The sequence below is a fragment of the Hemicordylus capensis genome, chromosome 2, assembly GCF_027244095.1.
Source record: "Hemicordylus capensis ecotype Gifberg chromosome 2, rHemCap1.1.pri, whole genome shotgun sequence".
Classification (NCBI taxonomy): Eukaryota; Metazoa; Chordata; class Lepidosauria; order Squamata; family Cordylidae; genus Hemicordylus; species Hemicordylus capensis.
Window position 1 is genome coordinate 328,471,597 of NC_069658.1, and position 10,188 is coordinate 328,481,784.

Consider the following 10,188-nt stretch of genomic DNA (forward strand, 5'->3'; position numbering starts at 1 on the left):
ATTTCTTCTCTCCTGGGCACTTTCCAGATTAGACCCTGCAATTGGGTCTCATCGTATCTCGGAAGTGTGCTTCCACACTTCCTGTGCTGTGACACCGCAATCCCTACATGGACAGCAGAGTGCTGTTCACATTTCCAATGCCTTGTTTTGAATTTAATCGCTGTGATATAGAGCTAGGATGTCAAATATCTGTCATGAAAAAGTTGCTGTTTTTCAGGTTAGTTTCTGTTTCAAACTCCCCCTGCTGTTTACATTTCAAATGCGACTTGCCTGAATGGAGGCATTTTGTGGCTGTTGAGCAGCTAGCCTGGAAAGCACCCTGCTGTTGCTCCCCTGCAGCTGGTATTTAGAGGCATCTTGCCTCGGAAGCTGGAGGTGGCCTATAGCTACCAGACTGATAGACCTGTCCTCAATGACTTTGTCTAAGTCCCTTTTAAAGCCATCCAAGCTACTGGCCATCACCACGTCCTGTGGCAGAGAATTCCATAGATTAATTGTGTGCTGTGTGAAAAAGTACTTCCTTATGTCGGTCCTGACTTTCCCGACCTTCTGTTTCATGGGAGGATCCCTAGTTCTAGTGTTGTGAGAAAGAGTGAAAAATTTCTCTCTGTCCACTCTTTCTACTCCATGCATAATTTTATACACTTCAATCATGTCTTCCGTTAGTCCCCTCTTTTCCAAGGTAAAGAGCCCAAATGCTGTAGCCTAGCCTCATAAGGAAGGTGCTCCAGGCCCCTGATCATTTTGGTTGCCCTTCTTTGCACCTCTTCCAGTTCTGCAATGTCCTTCTTAAAATATGGTAACAGTACTCCAAATGTGGCAGCACCATAGATTTGTATAAGGGCATTGTACTAGCACTTTTATTTTCAGTCCCCTTCCTAATGATCTCTAGCATGGACTTCCTAATGATCTCTGGCATGGAATTGGCCTTTTTCACAGCTGCTGCACATTGAGTCGACACTTTCAATGAGCTGTCCACCACGACCCTAAGATCCCTCTCCTGGTCAGTCACCGACAGCTCAGATCCCATCAATGTACATGTGAAGTTGGTGGGGAGGTTTGTGTAAAGTGACATATATTGATCACTTTACACTTGCTTACATTGAACCGCATCTGCCATTTTGTCGCCCACTCCCTCAGTTTGGAGAGATTCTTTTGGAGCTCCTCGCAATCTGTTGTGGATTTCACTACCCTAAATAGTTTAGTGTCATCTGTGTATTTAGCCGCTTCACTGTTTACCTCAAGTTCTAGATCATTTATGAACAAGTTAAAGAGCACTGGTCCCAATACAGATCCTTGGGGGACCCTACTTCTTACTCAGAGGCATATCTAGGGAAAATAGCACCTAGGGCAAGCACTGAAATTGCGCCCCCTGTCCAAACATCTGACCCCCATCTTTCAGATAACATTATCATTATATCAGCTGAAAAATACAAGTCAAGCTCGTTAATCTTTTAATATTTCAAAAACTATTTAGCAGTGGACGTAGCTAGACAAAAAAATGCCGGAAAACTACAAATTTCAGTATCCTGGGGCTCATGAAATACCCAAATAATATGTGGAGGTGTACTTGGAAAACTAAACAGAAGTGCCTGTCTAATTCTCTACTATACTTTGTAGCATCACTATTACATAAGTTTTAAAAATAAATGGAGAATTTGGCTTTTCCCAGATACTCTGAAAATAATTAAAGGATATGCAGAGTAAACTGTGTCACTGCTTGGAATATATTCTTATATTTCAGAAAGACAGTTAAAATGAGAGAAAGAGAGCAAGAAACTCCCAGTGGGCCTTAATACTAAGGATTTCACACTGATTCAAAGACAAACTCACCATTAATAGCCATATTATTAAGACATCACATTTAACTCATTTATCACAAGAAGCAAAGTAAGAACAAATAAATACAATCCTAACTCATAAGCTTCAGCTCAGTATTCACAAGCCCTGATTCTCTGTACATAGTGCCAAACTAAATATGTGTACAGTGACTTATATTATATTATATTAATTTTTTTTACCTGTAGCCCCTTCGGGGGGCTTCCTAAAGGCTGTTGGGGGGGTCTGAAAAGGTTCTCCATCCCTGCGCTGGCCTCTAGGGCCTCACAGGGACCATTTGAGCATGTGTCGTGGCCATTTTTTGAAATATTTTTTTTTTAAAAAAATGGCCGCTAAAAACAAAATGGCCACTGTGCATGCTCAAATGGCCTAGGGCCTCACAGAGGCCATTTGAACTTGCACAGTGGCCATTTTGTTTTCGGTGGCCATTTTTTAAAAAAAATAATTTTAGAAAATGGCACCCCCCTTCAAGTGGCACCCGGGGCACGTGCCCTGCCTGCCCCACCCTAGATACACCCCTGTTCTTACTTCCCTCCATTGTGAAAACTGTCCATTTATTCCTACTCTTTGTTTCCTGTCCTTCAACCAGTTACCAATCCACATATGCACCTGTCCCCTTATCCCATGACAGCTAAGTTTATGCAGTGGAGAATTTTGTGGGAGAACTCTGTCAAAAGCTTTTTGGATGTCCAAGTATACTATGTCATCCAGACCACTTTTGTCCACCTGCCTGTTGACACTCTCAAAGAACTACAACAGTTTAGTGAAGTTAACCTGTTAACTTAGTGAACAGGTCTTGCTCTTGAAGAAGCTATGCTGTCTGTGGCATTAGGTCCATCACAGACCTAATGCCACAGTCAGAAGATTCATATCTGCTCCAGCACATATACAGTGTGCTTAATTTATAGAATTAGATTTGCTGGTTCTCCAGTCTAAGCTCCACCTCCTGAGCAAGGAACCCTTCCCCCATTCCCTGATGAGTGAAGACTCTTCAAATTGGTGACGGCAATGCTGCACCTGCTCAGAGGCAGTTCTTTATTTTCTTAGTTAATATATTTCAGTGCTGGGCACCGAAAATTGGTACCAAAGCTGGATCGTTGTGAGCCCTGGCACAAATGGTGTCATATACTGGGTTTTATCCCAATTCGTGGCCAAACTAGATGAGATGCTGCAAATCCATGATTGGATTTCCAGTCTCTTAAATCAAGGGTTCCCACCTTGGGTCTCCAGATGTTGTTGGACTACATCAACTCCAGCTAAAGGTCACTGTGGCTGGGGATGATGGGAGTTGTAGTCCAATGATATCTGGGGACCCAAGGCTGTCAACCCCTCTTTTACAAGTTTGTAATAAAACAGCAACGGGGGCTAATCTGAATTGGGACCACTGCTCCGTAGGAACATAGGGAGCTGCCATTTACTGAGTCAGACCATTGGTCTATCTAGCTCAGTATTGTCTACGCAGACTGGCAGCAGCTTCTCCAAAGTTGCAGGCAGGAATCTCTCTCAGCCCTATCCTGGAGATGCCAGGGAGGGAACTTGGAACCTTCTGCTCTTCCCAGAGCAGCTCCATCACCTGAGGGGAAGATCTCATAGTGCTCACACTTCTAGTTACCCTTTCATATGCAACCAGGGTGGACCCTGCTTAGCTAAGGGGACAAGTCATGCTTGCTACCACAAGACCGGCTCTCCTCCTTTCTGGGGGAAGGGGAAGTTCATCCTGTAACCATCACAACCCGCCTCCCACAGCTGCTATTTGCCCCACTAGCAAAAGCTTACTGGTCCAAAGTAAGGAACTCCTCCATGACTGTTTTTTTACAAATTGTAAAGAGATGGGAGATCTGAACATGGATCTCCAATGTCTCATGTAGTATGGCCCTTAGCCCCTGGGGACTGATCAATGTGTAGCATCATTTGTTACATTTGAATGGTTGTACTGCATAGAACTAGCCACCTAATAGCGCAGCGAGGAAATGACTTGACTAGCAAGTCAGAGGTTGCCAGTTCGAATTCCCGCTGGTATGTTTCCCAGACTATGGGAAAGACCTTTATCGGGCAGCAGCGATATAGGAAGATGCTGAAAGGCATTGTCTCATACTGTGCAGGAGATGGCAATGGTAAACCCCTCCTGTATTCTACCAAAGACAACCACAGGGCTCTGTGGTCGCCAGGAGTCGACATTGACACTTTACTTTACTGCATAGAAACAATCATATATATAAAAAGACAACAAAATGATATCTGCATGATAAATAATGCAATGCTTTAATATTTACTGTGCCAGGGTCACCACAGATTATCAATGCTTAAGCTCTTGATCTTATTATATTACTTTTAGCCATCCAAATTTGTCCTGAGCAATTGATTTTAAAAAATCTACATGGACCTTATCAGAGGAGCCCATGCTCCTCATCTTATTCATCTTCATAAACATTCCTTAAGATTTACAATAAGCAGTCAGTTTGATAAATTTCAGAGTTCCCCATAGCATTGCCAGCCATTCCTGGACTGTTAGGCTTGTGGATGCTTTCCCTGATCTAGCAAACAGAGTATAATTTATTTTATAAGATTTTATATTATTTAAGATGTTTTCATCCTGCCTTTCCACCAATAAGGGCCCACAGAGCAGCCAGTAAGAGAATAAAACAAGCTATTAAAACACAATCAAACAATAATCAAGCAATCAAATAAACAGTAAGCAGTAGATAATAAACAATAAAGCCACAACAAGCAGCAAAAAGCAAAAGAGGGAACAAACATCAAAACAACAGCTAATCACTCAATGAGCCTGAAGGATCTCTGAAGCGGCATCATCTTAACTTGATGCTTGAATCGTAATAATGAGAGAGCCAAACCTAATCGGGAGGGAGGGAGTTCCCCAGCCTCAGCACCACCAAGAGAGAACCATCCCATGCCAATACTGCCTGCACATCAGATGACAGGACAGGAGCAGATGAAGCAGGGCCTCCCGTGATGTTCTAAGTGAGCCAGGAGATTCATGCGAAAGAACGAGATCCCCATGGGTGAGAGCTCACCACAATCCATAACGCATGCCTCAACGGCTAACTTCAGACACACTGTGGAAACTAAGGAGGCAGAAACAGTTGGTGAGTCCATGTTCTGCGGCTGTTATAAATATAATAATGTTATTATTACTGGCCAACATCCAGACTCGTGTGCAGCAAATGCAAAGCACATGCTCCGAGATAGGGCCAGTTTTCACCAGTCTTCTCTTTTCTTTGAAGCCCATTGTGCATCACAAAAATATGTCCCTCAGGGAAGGGGGAATCGTTGGGTGGGGGGATTGCCCCTTCCTCCACTTAGGTGACAGCGCAGTCTGGAACCTAGTGCAGCTGCACCCATGGATGTTGGCCAGTAACAATAATAATTATAAAATAATAAAGTAACATAACTTTTAAAAATAGTGGTGGGATGTTAGGACAGATACTTATATACTGCTTTTCAACAAAAGTTTCCAAAGCGGTTTACACAGAGATATAATAAATAAATTGATGGCTTCCTGTCCCTGAAGGGCTCACAATCTTAAAAAGAAACAAAGATAGACACCAGCAACAGCCACTGGAGGGATGCTGTGCTGGGGATGGATAGGGCCAGTTGCTCTCCCCCTGATAAATAGAGAATCACCACTTTTTAAAGGTGCCTCTTTGCTCGGTTAGCAGGATGTTGGGCAGTAACAATTATTGTTAGAAAATAATAAAGTAACATAACGTTAAAAAAATAATGGCCAACATGATCTGCAGACCTAACAGTGACACTGCTGCAAATTGTTGTGAAGCAGCAGCACCACTACAGAGAACCATTGGTTGTGCTACCCGTGTTAACAGCATATTTCGTCTCATTGTAGAGAATGGGGGAAAGTGCAGTAATGCTGCAAGTACAACTGCCAGTTATTTGCAACAGCACTGCTGCTTCCAGGAGCAGCACTACAAGTTGCTTGGTCTCTGTTAGGCTTGCAAATCATGTCAGCCAATAATAATAACAATAATATAGTAGTAACAATTAATACAAATAATAAATGTAATATGCATTTATATTGTGCTTTGGGGGTTCAACATAGAATTTATTCTAGAAATAGAATAAATAATGACAACAACAACAACATGCTTCATGTACATTATTGTAGTAAACCTTACAACAACTCTGCATAAGGAAGGTCAATATAATTATGCCCATATTGTTGATAAGTGCCTGAGGCTGTCGTCATCTATGTCCATCTAGTGAGTTTATGGAAGAGATGAGATTTAGGAACACAGGAAACTGTTTTCTACCGAGTCAGAACATTGGTTCGTCTAGCTCAGTGTTGTCTACACAGACTGGCAGCAGCTTCTCCAAGGTTGCAGGCAGGAGTCTCTCTCAGCCCTATCTTGGAGATGCAAAGGAGGGAATTTAGAACCTTCTGCATGCAAGCATGCAGGTGCTCTTCCCAGAGTGGCTCCATCCCCTAAGGGGAATAAGTTACAGTGTTCACATGTAGTCTCCCATTCAAATGCAAACCAGGGCAGACCCTGCTTAGCAAAGGGGACAGTTCATGGTTGCTAGCACAAGACCAGCTCTCCTCCCCATTTGAAGTGGGGACATCTGACATCTCAGTCTCTTTGCTGCTATGGATCGTTAGCTAAGTCTTCAAGCTGTTCCTGGGAGAGGGAACCCCATGTTCCTAGGCCTGGCATCTATGCACTTGCTGTGGAGTTTTTAAAAGTGGCAGCTTGGAGAAGGGACGGGCTATCTGCACTCTCCCTGTTCCATCCTTGGTTTTGCTTTGCTTTTTCCTGATGTCACAGAACAAGAGAGAGCCCCTCTGTTGGTAGCTTTTCAAAGTAACAATGGCCCTTCCTCCTCCACAAGCATAGTCACACAGGGGTGAGGGCTCTTGAGGACAGCAGTGTTCCAGAAAGTAGGTTGTCCAGGGCTACTGAGGAGAATAGTGGTCCTCAAATAGTGGAACCACTGGATAAAAAGAACCCACAGGGGTAGGCAACCTTGGTATTCCAGCTGTTGTTAAAGTACAACTCTCATCATCCTCAGACATCGACTATGGCGTTCATGGCGTTGCATTTCAACAATAGCCGGAGTGTCAAGGTTGCTTGCCACTGCCTTAGAGGGTCAAATCACTATTGTGATATTGTTGAAAGATTCAGAAATTTATCCCCTGCTAACTGAGCAAAGAGGCACCTTTTTAAAGTCTTTATTTAGCAGGGGGAGAGCAACTGGCTCTATTCATGTCCAGCACAGCATCCCTCCAGTGACTGCTGTTGGTATTTATCTTGGATTGTGAGCCCTTTGGGGACAGGAAGCCATTTTATATCTATCTATCTCTCTATCTATCTAAACTGCTTTGGGAGCTTTTGTTGAAAAACACTATATAAATATCTGTCGCATTCATGTTCGTAGAAATGAAATGTTGGTAAGAACAATCACAAAACTTCTATCAGAACAGAGACTATCCACTCAAAAGTTGCACGGGGAGCCTTTTGGCCAGGAAGGACAAGGGAGTGCTGTCTCCCATCCTCGTACAGCTGCCTTGTCTATAAAGGATTATCAAGATGGCTTCCAGCCCCATTACCCTTGGGCATCACATCAGCCAATATCTGTTACGTGGAATATTTATGTATAAAATGGTATGGTTATTTTGTAGTCCTTTTTGATATTAATAGAGCTGCATTTTTATACACTTGACTATTGTGATACATTGGCCCACATTCTCTGCAGCATGCAGAGTTCCATCTTGCAGGGAGCCTGGACACTAGCTGTGCTGAAGGCCCAGAGTGTGGGAAGGGGACAGGGAAGTGAGTGTGACACAGCCCTCAGGAACATATTGCTGGCACTAAGTCTGAACCTGCCCTATAAGATAGGCCAGTATTATTATCCCCATTTTGTAGAAGTGGGATTGAGAGATAGTGGTTTGGCTAAGGCCATGCGTGTAGTCCTGGCAGAGGTGGGATTCAAACTGGGGACTTCCTGGCAGAGGCGCTCTTACTCCTGGACTTCAGGGCCTCCACACCCCCTGGGGGCCCCCAAATCCTCTTTAGTCTGTCCCAGGTAGTGTGGTCACTGTGCCAGGCGCCAGGCGTGACTATGACCTGCACCAGGTGCCAAGCATGACCTCTACTTTAGAGACAGTGGGGAGTGGGGAAGGAAATATGTGGGATGGGGATATGTTAAGTTGTGTGTTGAAATGTTTCTGCTAATGCATATTTGCATAAATATACCTGTTTTACATTCTTATGTTCTTGTGAGTTCAGTTGCTGTTTGTGCCCTCAAGAACCCATGTGTTAAAAATACTGCATGTGTCATGGGGTGTGGGTGTGTGTAGGGGGATGATGCTTCACTTGCAGTAGTGGGGGTGGGGGGAGAGGCTCCAAAGGCCTTTAGGTCCAGGCTCCAAAATTACTTAGGTGCACCTCTGCTTCCTGGTTCCTAGAGCAGCCCCAGTTCTCCACTAGCTCACATGCTTGGCGCTGTGAGACCTTTGGTGACGAGCAGCAACGGCTTCGCAACATGCTTTTGCCCATTTCTTAACTTGTTTTAATTATTTGACATTCTTTTGACATCTTCAAAGGCAGAGCACTCCAGAACAGCAGCACTAAGGTGGGGGCGGGGGGAGTGACAATCACCAGCAAGGCTACCTCCCTCACTCTCAGCAATTTCCAGCTTTCATGACATTCTCCCCTTCCCTTCTTTTTTTAATGTTCATTCTTAGCAGTCTGCCCTTGCTCACTCTAGCTCCGGAGCACAGGCTCCCCATGGTTAAGCACACACCCACGCACATACACACAGACAAAAGTCCTCCTCATAGCACAGCTTCCTCCCTTGCAGCTACACCCTCAATCCATTGTGCAGGAACAGAATATTTAATTACAAGATACAAGTGCTAGTGCTGTTGGCAATTCCATGAGACCAGAGGTTTGAAGCAAGGACAGCATGTCCTTTCTGTGGCCTGCTGCAAAACCTTCCCCAGTGGTATGGAAACTCAGAATTGCCCAACATCTGACTCCCTGTTCAAGCATTATAAAAAGAGGGAACAGGGACACTGTCCTAGTGTGCAGCATCCCTGGGAACACACTCTGAAGCCCCACCCTCATGGTGATGTGCTCAGAAGCTTCCCCTCACCCTGCTCTCTGCAGAGTCAAACAATGTACTTTGGACAGGTTCTTGCAGTGGTTGGAATGCCAGCAGAACAGTGTCTGTTGCCTCCAGTGGGGTGTGTATGTGACAAGTTAAGCCAGATCTTTTCCAGAGGAAGTGAGGTCTTGTCTAGCTTCTCCTCAGCATTTATGTCCTGCTTTTACCTGAATTCAAGACTAGGCTTTTCCCAAGTTCTTCAGTGTTAGAAATGTTGGAGATAAGCATTTAGTGCATCGACCTTTTGCACCAACTATCCTAAGGGCCACTAGGTGCATTGGGAGCAGAGGTAGCTAGTGAGGGTCTCCTTACCTGTCCCTGCTTGCCTCTGCTCTATGACCCCTGCTTTGACTCCTCAGGTACTTCCTGTAGTGAGTCATCCGCTTCCTTTCCTCCTAGAGAGACGATGGAAACATCTCTCTCTCTCTCTCGCTACCTATTCATTATGTAGCTAATAGACAGGATAAGTCTTTCCTATCTCAAATGTACTTCACCAATAAATCAATTTAGTTTAAACTCTACAGTGATCTCCATGCGTGTTACTTAAATAGCTACAACAACTAAACTCTGCACTCTGTAACTGGAGTGGTAGCTTCCATGGCACTTTGCTAAATAATCACAAACCCCAACAAGAAACTTGTTTCTTGGGGTTTGTCTTAAATTCAGGATCGTCTTCGATTTGGGTAAATACGGTATTTGGATTTGAGGTGGAGGGAGGACTCAAAACCTCTACAGAGAAATTGTACATTCTCCCTCCTGAAAACATCCCTCCCTAATCCCAGATATATGGGGCTCTCTGCTTGAGCACAGCAATGATAAAGAAAATGAATCCCCCGCCCCCACTTACAAAAGTGTATGAGCTAACGTCTTTTGTGGGGTGCTTCCTATAGCATATGTGTCTTAACTTGCTTGCACACATCATGTGAAAACATTTGTTCTGCAATAGCCTCTCTTGCAGTTTGCCTGTTCTCTGGTTGTTGAACACAGTTTTCGGGATTGCATTTCCTGATCTTCAATAAGGTTCAATCTCTGACTGAAAGCATACCAATTGCTTGGGAATTGGCTCTAATACATGGGCTTCCCAGGCTTATGGAGTGCCGAAGGAAGTAACATACTTGCAAAACAAGTGTAGCAATGGTGAAGATATGAGGGTTGAGCTTTGAGCACCACAGCTTTTGGGGGCCACCAGTCTCCACTGGAACAATTTCA